Source organism: Rousettus aegyptiacus, unplaced genomic scaffold, assembly GCF_014176215.1.
Source record: "Rousettus aegyptiacus isolate mRouAeg1 unplaced genomic scaffold, mRouAeg1.p scaffold_m13_p_11, whole genome shotgun sequence".
Classification (NCBI taxonomy): Eukaryota; Metazoa; Chordata; class Mammalia; order Chiroptera; family Pteropodidae; genus Rousettus; species Rousettus aegyptiacus.
In genome coordinates, this window is record NW_023416286.1 from 68,551,767 (window position 1) to 68,567,566 (window position 15,800).

Sequence of the window (15,800 nt, forward strand, 5' to 3'; positions counted from 1 at the left end):
TTTCTTATACATTGTTTCTCATATGTCTATCCAGTGAATATTTCATTTCAGAGTTTCTGTCCAGCCTCTACTTCTCTACTCATCATGATCATGTTTTCCCTAAAAACATGATTATTCTAGTAGTTGTTTTATAACAATTGTCTACCAATCTATCATGTCTCTCATTTTTTGAACCTGAATTATTTATTTGTTGTTCTTGATATTTTATTTGTTTCTTCCAATGTCTAGTATTTTTTATTGAATGTTTGACATTTTGTATTTTATAGGGTAACAATGTAGATGTGTCTGTATATTACATATATATTAATTCTAACAATATTATATTTTTGGAGAAATTTAAATTACATACAGATAGAATGTGAACCTTTGAGGTTTAAGTTTTGTTTAGTGTAGCTAGAGTAGCCTTTTCTTAAGAGTAATTTAAGACCTGCTATTAAGTCCTGATTGTTTAGAGAGCTCCACTGAATACACAATATGTTAAACTATATCTCTAGGTGGTGGAAATTCTTATGTCTCTCTGCCCTGTGTACCTCTGAAATTTCTTCATCATCCCTTCATGTTTTTAGAATATATATGTGAATATGGTATCCCACAACAGTGTAAAAAGGATATTACGAATATATTTGTAAATATTTCTCAGCGTATCTCCCCCTACATATTATTTTTCCCTAAAATCACAGCTGTCACGAACATTGATTTCTTGTTTCTCAGCTCACCACTGTCAACGTTCTTTGCTTGGATTTCCCATCTTCATGCCATGATTGGAAAGCCTCCTCATGGAGACCCCTGAGGTTGTATTAGGGCTCGCCACATTTCTTTTCCTTCACTAGAGTCCTATGCTGTGGGCTTCCCGATATCAAAAACATTTTTTATTTCTGATATGTTTTTCAGTTTCCTTTTTTTTGAAAACTGAGATGAAAAGTTTGGTACTACTTACTCCAACAAGAATATACTTGTACTCCAACACGTAAAAGTTTATATTTGCCTGTCTAGTAGTTTTTGAAAATCTGTCACTTTATAGTTTTCAATATTAAATATATATATTTCTTTAACTATATAAATATCTGACCAAGCCACTATACTAGATACCCTTCACTGCCTTTCTGCAGTGAAGGCCGAGCATACTCAAAATATAAATAATAGAATGTCAAGTCTGTGACCTCAAACTCCCAAAGATAGCTTTTAAAAATTCCATCTTTTTCTTCTTTTCCACTTTGTGCCTTCCTTAATTTCTCAGCACTTGTTCACTTTTAATTGAAAAATTTAGTTCTTGGGATCCCAGCTGAAGGCAGGGGAAAGTGGCAAAACGCTGAGCTGTAATCTGTGTCTTTTGTGATCAGCCTCAACCAGGGAAGCAAAGTAGAGTTGCTGAGAGTACAGGTAAAGGCTATCGGACAGATCCAGATTTAGCGACCGTTTTTTCCCCTTCCTTCTCTTATTATAGGTTTTAGGTAAAAAATGACCTGAAATTTTCTTTTTCAAATTATTAATTATTTCAAGCATCTGCTAGTTTAGGTTTAATATAGCATTTTATTTTCTTGTTTTTACTGACTTAAACAACTTAGCTTGCCATTATTAGAGATTTGAATACATCATGACTATTTTTAAGGATTTCATAGTTTTATTGAGAAAGTTAGTTACTCTTAAGAAATTAAAGCACTTTCTAATGTCAGCTAGCTGAAAATGCAAATAGTTTGATTTTCATTATTTAAGGTAAAAGGCATTAATGTGCTATCAATTGCTTTCTTAATATCCAAGGAATAAGGTTATTTGAAGTTAGATAAACATATTTTATAAGCTTTAATAATGATTAATATCCAAATGAATATTATTTACCATTTTAAATTTTATTTATTTATTTAAAGTGTTTACTAGTAATGAGTATTTATTTAATTATTTAAATTTATAATATTAATATAAGGTATGAGAACCAAACAGAAGTAACTTGGTTTAATGTACAATGAAGATTTTAAGTCACTCAGGCTATTGATTATGTAGGATTTGTCTTAATTGCTCACATATGTTTGAAAGTCTGTACCTATATTGAAGTCAAATATATGGCAAGTACAGATTTCCACTCTATAGGACAAATTTGCATCATAAGACAGTCACAAACCGTATTCCATTAGAAAATATTTATATAAGAAATATTTATAAATCTCTAATAATGGTATTTCTTATACTTCTCTAATTTGCCCATCAGCCAATCCTTTTACTTATAACACTGTTTAGTACTCTAATATTGAGTTTAAACCACTATCAGTATGAACCGAATGAATGCCATTTTTGGCATTGCTTTTACTGGGGGAAAAAAAAAATCCTAAAAGGCCAGCATTCCACAGGCAGAAGAGGTTGGAAAGATAACCTTCTGGGTTTCTTTTGGAAGGAAAAGTTTGCACTGGAATTTAAGTTTGTCATCATTCAAATGAATTGAACCATTATAATTACACTTACAAATGCTGGAAGAAGTCACAGAAAAGAAAATCCTTATTATATACTCATGCCAGAAAGTTAGCATTTCCCTAGCAGCAAAATTTTGTTATGCTCTACAACTTAAGATATTGTTAGAAAATGTTAAAAGGATTTGCCATGGCAAATCCATGTGGTTAGAATTACAGTATGTGGAAATAGAATATCCTAGAAACCATGTTAGAAAAATAAACCTTTTTTTTCAGATTTAACATACCATATTAACAGGATATAAAAATAGGTGGAAAGTCACAAAAAAACTTAAGTTGCCTAAATATCCATCTCTATATATATTAGGAAGGTTAATTTATCAAGCTCTATATCACAAAATAAATGGAGAAAAATAAAGGTGCTCTAATAAATGTAGTTTCCTCTCCAACACTGAAAAGGGGCCTATACAAATGATAAATGTATTTAATTTAATAAATGTATTAGAAAATTATTTCCTATATGACAGTATTTAAGTCAATTATTTTATGAATAGATGAAATGCTAGAAAATAATTTAAATTGTTATTGGGTTATTGTCATAATATATGCTGAGTTTGTTTAACTTAAAATGTTTTTCCTTGATTTCAGGGAGCCACCTTAAAGAATATTTTGTAATCATGAGAGTTTCAAAATGTGACCAATTGAATCCTGAAAAATATCACATAATCCAATAAATACAGTATCTACATTTAGATACTTTGAAAACATTTATTTGATGAATTATTTAAAACCAAATTCTAACCAAGATTTTCTCCATAGCTTTGTAACCAATTTTATTTATTCTACTAGTGGGATATGCTTGTTTGTAGAAGTGACTGTTTAGAATAATGACACTTATTTGACACCTAAAGAAATATGGAGAGGGCTTCTTTGAGAATTTAGGTCTTACTTATGTTCAGGGTACAGTGGTGGGGGATTATAATAAATCCCACATGCCCACAAACTCATTATCCTTAAGGTTCCTAGACAACTTAAATTATAAACAAATCTCACTTTGTGCAGATGCAATATAGATAAAAAGACGGATACACACATTTTGTATATAAGTGGGGAGTAGCTAATATCAATATAAAGTACATTAATTTTTTATTAGCTTGCCCCCGATTTAATTCCTTAGTCAAGTAAAACACCATACTGAAAGAGAAGATTTGAAGAGAGTTGCTTAAGCTACTTTGCAGATCACAGAGGGAAATAACTTCATTAATAAGAGACAACATAAACTATGACTATTATGGTAGAGAGCCAAAAAATGAGGCATCTGATGCCCCATCTAACAGGTCTACAGTGCATTTCCAGGGACAACCTAGGACTTAAAATAGAAACTACAGAAGACCAAAAAGTAGACTAATGAAATGTGGAGGACATTGCAGGGAAAGGACTGCTCAATGTCCACAGAAGCTTTTTTTCAGTAGTTTAAATTCATTCCAGTGACAGTTGAAATCTGATAAGGGAGCAAAAATTCTTTCAGCAACACTAGCAAATGACAGAATTCTTTATATGCCAGATTTTGTGTTTATAAGAAGATTGGAGAGCATGAAATCTAGTCCCTGATAATGTGCAGTTTGCTAAAGCAGTTTAGGCATGTCTAAAAATATCTCAGCCTATTTACATGTGGCTATCATAGAATTTCACACAGAACAGAGCACATACAGTTATTTTCTATTTAGGAATATTAGAAATATTACATTCCATAAATATACAGATAATCGTTTAGCATTTAGCAGTGAATTTTATACAAAAGTGTGCTTTCCTGACTTCTATATGCATATGGATTTAATTGCCCATCTTCATGGCTTACCACTCCCCTGATGTCCATAATTATATCTATATATGGGTGTGTGTATTCATCTATCTATAAATTTATCTTCAGAAGCCTACTTCAAATCATCTATTGATGTTCTAAAACAAATTTAAAATCTTATATAAACAGATGATTATTTCATCCCACTGACTCTTGTCCAAGTGATACCCTCTTCAGTAAATGTTACTTAAATCAACACTACTATACCAATAAAATTTCTTGGGACTTTTGACTTTCTACTTTATCCTGGTACATCAGCATACCTTTTGGGACATACCTTCACAGTGTATCCAAAACGATGTCACCTGGACTATGGTAACAGATCTGAATTGGTTATCATAATTCTCTATTAATTACCATATTATCTATTTTCCACATATTATTAGTATTAGAGTAGTACTTCTAAGACCATATATCAAAACACACCATTACCACATCAGCCTTTGGTCACATCAAAACAAAATTCAAGTTCTTGCTCTCATTGGAAAAGGACAAAAGAAAACAGAACAAAAAGACAACAATAAACCTGTATTAACTAGACCAAGGCTTTTCCTCTAAGTCATATTACTCCTAACTCACTCTATTTTAGGAAGATTTCTTTGCTCTTTTCAATTAATAATAAATTAAGTACCATAGCAGTAAATATTTTCTTGCTGATCTCTATGCCAACAATGATTCATTCGTTAACTGGTCTAACTTCATTCAATATCTGTTCAAATGGAATTGCTTTCCTGAACTATTCTCATAAAAATGACCCCATCATCTACCATCATCTACCATCCTCTTACCTGGTCATATTACTACTTCCAGAAACTATATTATGTTTCTTTGCTAGTGTATTGACTATCTCTGCCAACCAGAATATAAGCTCCACAACAGCAAGAATTTCATCAATGTTCCTATTATATCCCCAAAGAACACTGCTTGGCACACAGAAGATATTTTATTATTATTATTATTTTATTAATGAATGCAGGATTGTAGAGCTGAGGGTATTCTTCTCTAGAGTACTTAACACCAATTTTACCCAAAAGCTTACAGCTAACTATTTAAAGAGCTATGAGACAGTGGCACACAATGCCTGGGGGAGAGGGGTGGAGAAAGCTTCCATCAAAATAATAATTGTAATGCTTAAAATTTGGAAAGACAAAAGTTCATTTGTAATTCAGCGTCACTATCTTCGTATTTTGCTATAAGAGCTCATTTTTAGTACAACTATGCTGTTTAATATTTATAATAGGGGTTCTTGTTTGCTTGGTTGTTTGTTTTACAAAGAGCTGGGCTAATGTAATCTAAAAACTGGGGCATGAACCACAACCTACTAATCCTATCAGTTAACCAAAATTCCTTCTCTGATAATAGCAAATGTTGATGGAGGTCCTGTAGACAAACAGAAATTAAAAAACAAACGCACAAACAAAATTTCTTCCTAATGAGATAATAAAACACCCAATACCTTGTGTTGTGTAAAATTATTATATGTGGTAGAAGGACATTTTATTAAGGGCATTTCAAAATACATAGACCAAGAGTTTAAACTTCCAGAAAGCCAATAAAATAAGAAAAATATATAACTAGAAGTATCCAAAGGCTAAATATATAGATAAGGAAATTTACAATGGAACTAGTATATTTCCAGTAATTAAGATAACTTTCTCATAATTCTATTCATAGTAAGCCATTGTAAATGATGCTCATGATGCAGTGTTTGTTGAAAGTAGGCAACATAATATTATGTATATTTTGATTTTAACCTTGTTACACTACACATGGCACATTGTCCTTGTCATCCTTACTATTTATTCTATTAAAATGATTTATTACATTAGATCGTATCTCAAAAACATGCGCTGACAACTTTTCATTCAATTCATCAGTTCCTTCTTCCAAAAAATCAATTACCTTATTATATTTTCTAGACCATTACTTGAGACTGAAATATGTCTCCCAAGATAATTACGTAGGTTGTCCCTTCTAGTACTTTTAAATCTGAGTTTATTAACCTTTCTTATGCCAAGAGAGAACTTACAAAATATCTAGAATTTACTGATGATTTAATCTAAACATCCGTATTAAGCCTTTCATATTCCATCTACTATCTCATCATGCATATTTCAACATGCATTACTATTGTATGTGAAACAGCAAATTAAATATATTTCAACATATCTAATTTATAAGCATAAAAGTTCTGTTACAGAAAGGTAAAATAGTTCTTATAAGTATAGTCAGGAAGCAAAGGACATTTTAGTTCATCATACTAAATATGTTCTAATAATAACAAATATGATGAGAAGTTATTCTAATGACAAGAATGTTTTTTTCCTTTCTTTCCTTGCAAATTTTTGTTTATGGTATTTTTAGTGTACCAATCTGGTGTTATCTTAAAATTCTAGCCTGTTGACCACACTATATTCATGTATTCAAATTTTATTTAATAATTTCTGACTCAAGAGTTCTGAGATTTAGACTAGAATTTGCTTTAGGGCAAAGAACTTTACACATAAGTGAGTAATTTATGTCCTAACATATATTTTTTAAATGCAAAAAGTGAGCCTTTTCTGATGAAATTAAAGTATTAGATTTCTTTGATAATTTGTAACACTATTCTCTCAGCTCTAGCCAGTGCAATTAAACAATGAATCAAATAAGTATATATACTGAAAAAGAGGGAAAAAAGACACAATTATGACTGTCTGCGAATTATATTTTATACTTAAAAGCCCAGAGCAAATGGCATAATCAATGTACAAAAGTAGGGATTTTTATAACAAAAATACACAAGTAGAAAATATCTTCTGAAGATAGATAAAAATATATATATATACATTAGAGTAAATGAAACAAGAGATATCCAAAAACTCTGATAGAGTAAAAACTTACTAAAGGATAAAAATAAAACTTTATATATTTTTCCTTTTAGAAAGAAATAAATAGCCAGCAGAATCTCACTACTGTTGTTAGAGCATAGTTTTATACAATCTTTTTGGATGTTAGTTTTAATTATTATCAAATATAAAATATCTATTACCTTTGATTTAGCAATTCTCCTTCTAAGGACTTTCCCTACAAATACAGTTGCAACAGGAAAAAATACTTACATGGAAATTATTCCTCCAAATGTTTTATTATAATAGCACAAATTTGAGGACATCTTCAATAACCAACAAGAGAATACTAGTTATATAAATTATAATGTATACAACCAACCCCGCAGTGAATAAATATTGTAACATTATTAGATAAGCTTTAAAATTATTGTTTATGTATATATAAATATAAAAATACACACATGTAAAAACATTCTTATTATCCTAGTTATAAAAACCTGTATATGTAAAAACATATTATGTAAATATATGCATTTAGTGAGATCTGGAGTAATACTCATCAAAATGTCAAACATGATTACATCTGAAAGGTTGAATTTCACCTAATGATTGCTCCATGTCCTTTACTGTATGATTTAAATGCATCCATCATTTTCAAAAATATCTTTTAGTCAAGAGCTAAGAATGTATTTTTATTTGACTATCATTTATCAGTATAGAATTATCAGAACAGCACAGTACCATATGGTTTTAACACTAATATCTAAAATACATAGTTCATTAACTTTAAAGTTATTATAAGAAATTTAAGTTTTTTTCTTGATTCTGGAGAAAAAGTATTTCCTCTTGCATTAGAAGATATTTAGTGATTTACTATTATTTTATAAATATTCATAAAACATATTTCTTTAAAGGATACGTATAAATCATATAGATGTACAGGCAATTGTGTCCAAATATATGGAAAAAATATGAACAGTACTGTGAAATGCCTGAAAAATTTCACTGTTAACTCTATTTTCTTTATGTTTAACAAAAGTCTTGATTTTGCAATGGCATTCATTAAAGATGTGTGTAACTTCTGAGAACATAAAAATATCTGTTTAATATGAAACTAAGTAGTAAGAGGATATAAAAATCTTTTTTCTATTATTTGTATTTTCCCTTTCTTTAATTATAAACTAAGTTCGTAATTTTTTAAAATGAGAGACTAATCACATAAAAGAAACAAAACATTTTAATTATTCCTCCACTTTCTAGGTGTTTTTTGTTTGTTTGTTTTTATTTTAACTGTGTCCTGTAAAGATGACACTTTATCTTCCTCATTCAAACATAATTTTAGTCTCATAATTGATCAAATAACCATTCATTCAAACAAACATTCCATGAACACATATTTTGCACCATCCTTATGCCCAACAATAAAATGGCACAGTGGCCTGTAAAATAAACCCAGAAAAACTAAAAATTCTTAACTTTACAATAAATTCATAATATAATAATTATAATAAAATATAATATGTTAGTACCATAAGACAAAGTAATGTAGTACCAAGCTCATGACAAGGAGTTATAACAATATTTTCCCATGGCAGGAAATAGTAACCTTCCTGCAGAAAATATCTACAATATTGATACAAACTGAAATGACAGAAAATAAAGTGTGTAATAAGGTGAAACTATTATACTAATTTGGGTGGAATCTTTGTGATTCAAGTGTGCTGGAAAGTAACTAATTTTAAGTTGCAAATAGAAAGCTCAGTGAAAAAGTTTTGTCTCTTTCAAGTTGTAACTCTCTAAACCTGTGACAAAGATTTGAAAACCGCCCTCTGGTGACGTCTGAGGACTTCCTCTGCACCATCTGTTCTTTCGAAATGTCAGCACTATAAGTATCCAATACTGAGAACAAGCTGCAAGGAGCTCACAGAAATAGGACTACTAACTTTTATCAGATTCGGCCCACTACTTGCCATAGATGGCAACAGAAAAGTCTGATGTCCTTTACTTGATGAACATAGCCTTCATTAGAAATGGCTAGAAATGTAGAGATTCTTAAGAATTAATTGACAAAATATTAAAAGATTTGGGATAAAAAAATAAAGTGTATATGGTTGTTAAAATGTTATCATTTCTTTTTTGGCTGAGATACTATAAGGAACTCAATATATTTAAATATAGTTAGAGCTCGTTAAACTTTAAAATATTTGTTACTGACCAGAGATAAGAATATAATTTGCCTGCATTTGAATGAAACAGTATTCACAAATGGTTTAATCAACAAAATGACATAATCATGTTCTGTATATTACTTAATAGCTACTTGATAAGAAAATCCACAGAATATCAGTCAACTCTGATCTCAACCTTAATTTTATCTGCAATAAAAATTTAGGAAATATACAGATTTGTTTGAAATACCTTGTGGGATTTTTTAAATAATATATTTTTTTAAATAATATTTTTTAATCTCTATCTTCTAAGGTTTTCTCTATGCTACAAACCTTGAAATGACAGTCTGGGAAAAAAAAGAATGGTCAGTTGCACAGTTCACAAGACAGAAAAGTGAGAATTTTTCCCTGATAATAAATATCTGGGTAAACACAAATTTTACTTTCCTAATTTCTTTAAAATATGAGTATTGAAGCAAATATTATAATATTGTCTTGTTGCATTTGAAAACTTCATATGACTACTTTGGGAGAAAGTTATTAAATAGACCTATTTGATTACAAGCTGTCTACTTTTAAGTGACAAATATTAATTTTAAGTAGACTATAAAACTTAACTAAGCCTACTGTAATACCTGGAGAAAACACTAAAACAATAACACAAACAGGTATAGAAAAAAATCCAACATGTAAATAAAACAGATATCTAAAAATTATTTAAATGACCCAAAAGAAGACAGGCAAAGGTAAACAGTGATAACAACAGATGAAAGAAAAACAAACAATGGATTATAAACTGGTCGATATAAATGTGCAAATTATAAATATATTATTTGTTAATGGACTAATTATTACAACTAAGTCAGAGAACACGGAACTGAAGAGTGAAATGGTGGTTACCAGGGGCCAGAGGGAGGGAGAGATGGACAGTTAAGATACCTCATGCATCGGAACATCTGATGCTGGGGCTACCACTTGGTTAAGTTTAGATAGTCCACAGACAAGTGTCATGATCTGTTTTTCCTCCTAAGGATCAAATAGGTAAATTAATTAGAGAATAACGGGATCCACTCCTACCTTTTTAAATGTTGAAAATGTTATTCCTCTTTGCAAGTCCTCTGAGATAAAACAGTACTTCTGATTTACTCTTTTGGGTTGGGCCTAGAATTTCAGGGAATTTTACTTGGCTCTTCCTCCTAACTGACTCTTAACCTCAAAGCCAGGTAACCAATGTGAGGGCTTTTTTAGATGTTAAATATATGCAATGTCCTAATTACACACTGGAAGACTGAGTCCATAGCAATAGGTTGGGTCTGTGAATGCTACACTCACCACAGGATGCACTTGGGTTATATTCATCACTTAGTATCTATAAATCACCATTTAACCCAGGGGACGGTCATTGTGATTGCATTTCAAGTCCCCCAACATCAGTATCAAGTCACATCCTGAAGCTAAAACCTCTTTAATTTTGGATATTTCTTTTCTCCCAAAATTAATTGTTATGGCATATCATTGTAGGCCCCATAAGGGAAAAATATTTACTGATATACTTGCCAGGTCCTTTAGATCTATCTTTAAAGAGTCCCATTCTTTACTTTAATTGGTATGCTTTGGGGTTGTAAATTGGCTTAGATTAAGAAGTGTTTTGTACTGGGTGTCTCTTGCCAAGCTTTTCTTCACCAACTTCATTTCCCTCTCCCCCCTTTTTCTCATGACACGATTCAAATAATAATATTTTACTCCATTTAGCTATCCGTCTATCCCTCCTCTAGGAACATCATGATCCATTAGTAATTTCTACATATAACTGAAGGTCAAGGTCACTTGGTTGCCCTTCTGATATTATTTCACATTATAATAATTTTGACTATTCCTCTATGTTTAAGCACCACTACCTAATATCTGCCATTCTGGAATCATCATAACCACTGAGACTAGGGAGCAGAGTTCCATGACAGCATCTCTACTCATAATCTATAAAGGAAACCAATAAATTTTCCAGAAAAGCAGGTGCCACCTTCACCAGTACATTTCTTATTGCCTTGATAAAATAATGGTCTTTCTGTGCCCTCCAGACAACAAATATAGTGGGATCTCTGATCTCAAAATAAATTCATTTTAACATTTCAACATTTATGATCTTTCTCAATTCTTCCCCCATACTATGCCAAAGTACTTATGACACCTCCACCTCACTGATTATAAGCAATCATCATATTTAAACTCTAAATGGTCATGCAATAAGCTGTTAGGATCAGTTCGATACTGCACCCTGATGTTAAGCCCCAAAAGTTCCCTTGTCAATAAATTCTCTCCTATCCAGTATTGACACCTATTGCCTAGAAGAGATTCTTCCACACTTGTATTTTTAGTTTCATCATTACATAGTAGCTAAGTATACAGACTTTATTATTGACCTGAAGAAAATGAAAACACCTTAAAGAGAACAAACATGTTTTGAGTAACGTAGGTGTTGTCTACAGAGTTTCAGGGATTTGGAGGCTGATTAAGAAAAATGATTCCATCGTGAGGTGGCAGGAACACACATGCTATACTGGGAGACATTTGACAGGTATGCATGGAGTAGCAGGAGGCGGAAGTCTGTCAGAGAAGCAGTCTTTCTGTTCATAAATTTCCTTCCTTCTATCCTTCTTTCCTTCGTTCTTTCCTTCTTTCCCACCTCCCTCCCACTGAAAGGAAGAAAAGTGATAAATATCTTCAACTTTCATTGAAAATAGACATTATACTTTGTTTTCCAGTATCCTACCATTTTAGTATTTCCTGAAGAAGTATTGACTTTACATAAGCAAATTGTTATTAGAAGTCCTTCATCTCCAACTAATGGATCTTCTCTAATTTATTGCAGGACATTCCAACTAGGTTCTGTTATTTCAAATTCAATCCCCTTTTATTCCCCTTGTGTCACTCATATATTATATATATATATATATATATAAATATGTATATATATATATATATATATAAACAGTATCATTCACATATATATATATACACAACTGACTCTTGAACAACAAAGGTTTGAACTGTGAGGGTCCACCTGTAAGGGAATAGTTTTCAACTGACCCACACAGTTCAAACCCATGTCATTCAAGGGTCAACCGTGTGTGTGTGTGTGTGTGTGTGTGTGTGTGTGCATGTGTGCGTGTGTGTGTGTGTGTGTGTGTGTGTAAAATCCTCATTCTCCAGCTATTGAATCAAATATGTTCTCTCTGATATATATTTCAGATTGACTAAATACTGATAAGGGTGCCTTCTAAATCTGCATGGCTTTGCCTGATATAGATTATTGTGCAAAAGATGTTTCTCCTTCCTGACTCTTTTTTCTCATTCAGGCATAGTTACATCTGAAGTTCTAGGTTAGTTTATAGCCATGGCACCCTGAACAAGCCCGATCCCATCTGATCTCAGAAGCTAAGCAGGGTCGGTCCTGGTTAGTACTTGGATGGAAGACCACCTAGAAAGACCAGGTACTATAGGCGTAAAAAATAAAAAATAAGGAATTACAAGTTGACAAGGTCCTTGCAATCTATGAGGTCAACCGAGGGTTGCCTTGCCAAAAAAAAAAAAAAATTAAAAATGAAGTTCTAGGTTAGAATAATCTATTTAATAATGCCCACCACTTGACTAACAGAATTTCTCCTGTGTTTTAATTTAGTCCCTGTTAATATTATAGTACAGGTATTCCGCGCTTTTTGAAAAGTTCACATTATGCCACTTCCTTTAATGAAAGACCTACATTAGAATCTACTGTTGTTAACTGAAAAAAATCCAAAGAGATTTTTTGCTTTTACAAAAAAAAAAATGGAGAAAAGTGAAAATAATGCTCCATGTTTTTGTTTTGCATCCAGCCATTATACAGGCAGCATGCACCCCAAGCAGCAAGAGCGTCCCCACCAAGCTCCTTCCTCTGGAACTATAATCAGCATCAACCCTCGATAGTTTTATCTGTGATCTATATTTTTACTATGTCTGTGATCATCTGTGCTTTTTCTCAATTTATTTTGTGAATTCATTCGCAAGATGTGTCCTAAGGTAACTACTTCTTCGCTTTACGCTGTTTCAGTTAATGAAAGATTGCATAGGAGCATTCTACTTTCAGATAGCAGGGGAAACCTGTATTTTATTACTAATGGTTTAATTATAACAATATATGATCATTACGGATCACTTAGAAAACATTACACAATAATAATAATTGATAATTCCATCCTCTAGAGATAATTAGGGTAAGTTTATATTTTCTTCTAGTTTATTCCTTCTAGTTCCTTCCAACTATTATGTTTAATATGTTTAAATTGACAGAAAAGTTGCAGAGAGAGTACCCATATATGTTGCACCCAGTTCCCTGTATTGTTAATATCATACATCGCTATGATAATTTGTCAGAACTACTGAACATTGCAATATTGATAAATTATTATTAATGGGTCCATTATCATTTCTTAAGTTTTTACCTAATGTATTGTTTACTGTTTCAATATCTTAACCTGGAATACCACATTAGTTAGTCAGCAAGTCTCTTAGGCTGCTTGATTCAGACTTTCTTTGTTTTAAATGAGCTTCATCCTTTTCAAAAGTACTAGTATGGAGTTTTGTAGTGTCCCTAAGTTTGGGTTTGTCTGATGCAAGCAAAAGGAAATGGCGCCTTTTGAAATAACTTTTATTTTGTTTTATTATTTTAATTATAAATAATTTATATATTTTTGTTTGCTTTACCTAAATTCTGGCATGATATTGTCTGATGATGAACTTCATTTCTTTTTCTTTATATTGTTTTTGTGGTTATAAACATTTAAAAAAAACCTTTAAAATAATTTGAGGATTATAAAAAAGTTGCAAAGGTAATACAGAGATTTTTTTGACATTCTCTCACTTTTTTCCTCATGCCACTGAAATCTTATATACCAGGCTGCATTAATTAAAAATAAGAAACATACATTAGTGCTTTACTATTAACTAAACTCCAAACTTTATTCAGATTTCAACCAAATTTTTTTTCTTGACATTTTAGCTTTATTGATTTGTGAAGTTTTATATTTTTTGTTATTGACACTTGATGTTTTTTATTTGCCCTTTTAACAGGAGAATTCTGAACATGTTTTATCTCTATTAATATTTAACTTTATGGAATCATTTAAACATTCAGACTCTACTCCAATTAAGTAAATATTTAATATAATCTCCTTTAATGATTTCATATATTTTACACATAAAACCGTAATTTGCATAAATTATATTTCAGAATAATGTAAGGAGAGATTTAATTTAAGTAAATGTTCCTGGGGTGATTTTTAAACTATTTGGGAAAAAAAAATCAACCATATTTTCCATTAATGCCCTTTTTTGTTTCAAAGATCCACTCTAGTATACCACATTGCATTTAGTAGTCATGTCTCTTCTGATCTAAGATACTTCTTTATTTTTTACCTCGATTTTTACTTAATGTTATTTCTCAGGGTCTTTGGATCAAATAAATCATGCAGTATGTTCCTTATATGGGATTTCCTTAAGTGTCTCTATGAGGAACTATAACGTTATGACACCATTTTTCTAGCATTTAATTAACTTCAGGTGTTCCATGCCTTTGTTTTATTTTAGTAGTTTCAACTAAGTGAATAATACTTAGGGAAATTTTATTTTTCTTTTATCACTGCTTCTATACATGCCATGCTGAATCTCCCTGTACAGTACCTAGAGTCTATATCTTGTCAGGCATTTTGGGTTTTTCAAACTCTGTCCAGCCTGATATTCAATTTAAAGGTCAGATCCTTTTTTCATTCCTCCATGAAGATGTGACCTGGGATCTTATTATATATGTATGTATGTATGTATGCATGCATGCATGTATGCATGTATGTATTTACTGTTATTAAATTATTGGAGTGACATTGGTTAATAAAATTATATAGGTTTCAAGTGTACAACTCAACAATACATAATCTGTATACTGTAATGTGTTCACCACTCAAAGTCAAATCTCATTTCATCACCATATATATCTGTCCCTCGATTTATGTTTTTTTTAATGCAAATTTTTTATATGCGGTAAAAATTCCTCCCATTTATGCAAACTTTTTATATGTGGTTTCCATTTAGGTGGTCTTGTTTTACACGGTTCTTTTTCATTTTCATTATTGGCGATTACTCTTTCTAAAAAACGATAGCTTAACTCAGCAACATATAAGGAACTGATACTAACACACAATTATTAATGATCAACCTGCTCGTTGAATAGCAAATAAAAAGCATGGGTGACTACTGATGTGTTTTAGGATTGATTTTACAAACGTTTTGCTGTAAAAGCTGAAAATTATGTGAAAGAAAAATGTTTTTCTTTTAAAATATTTTTACTTTTAGATAATGCACCCAGTCATCAGCACAATTTAGAACATCCAATTATAAACGTTGTATATTTGCCACCAAAAACAACTTCCTTGATCCAACATTTAAATCAAGGTATTATTTCCACCTTTAAGATTAATTATATTAAATAAAGTTTTAATGGTATTTTTAATAA

At 31.1% G+C, this 15,800-nt stretch overlaps 1 pseudogene; it reads left to right on the plus strand.

Moving 5' to 3' along the window:
- Positions 1 to 12,643: 12,643 nt before the first annotated feature.
- On the plus strand, positions 12,644 to 12,762 carry LOC118609698 (annotated as a pseudogene).
- The last annotated feature ends 3,038 nt before the right edge of the window (positions 12,763 to 15,800 follow it).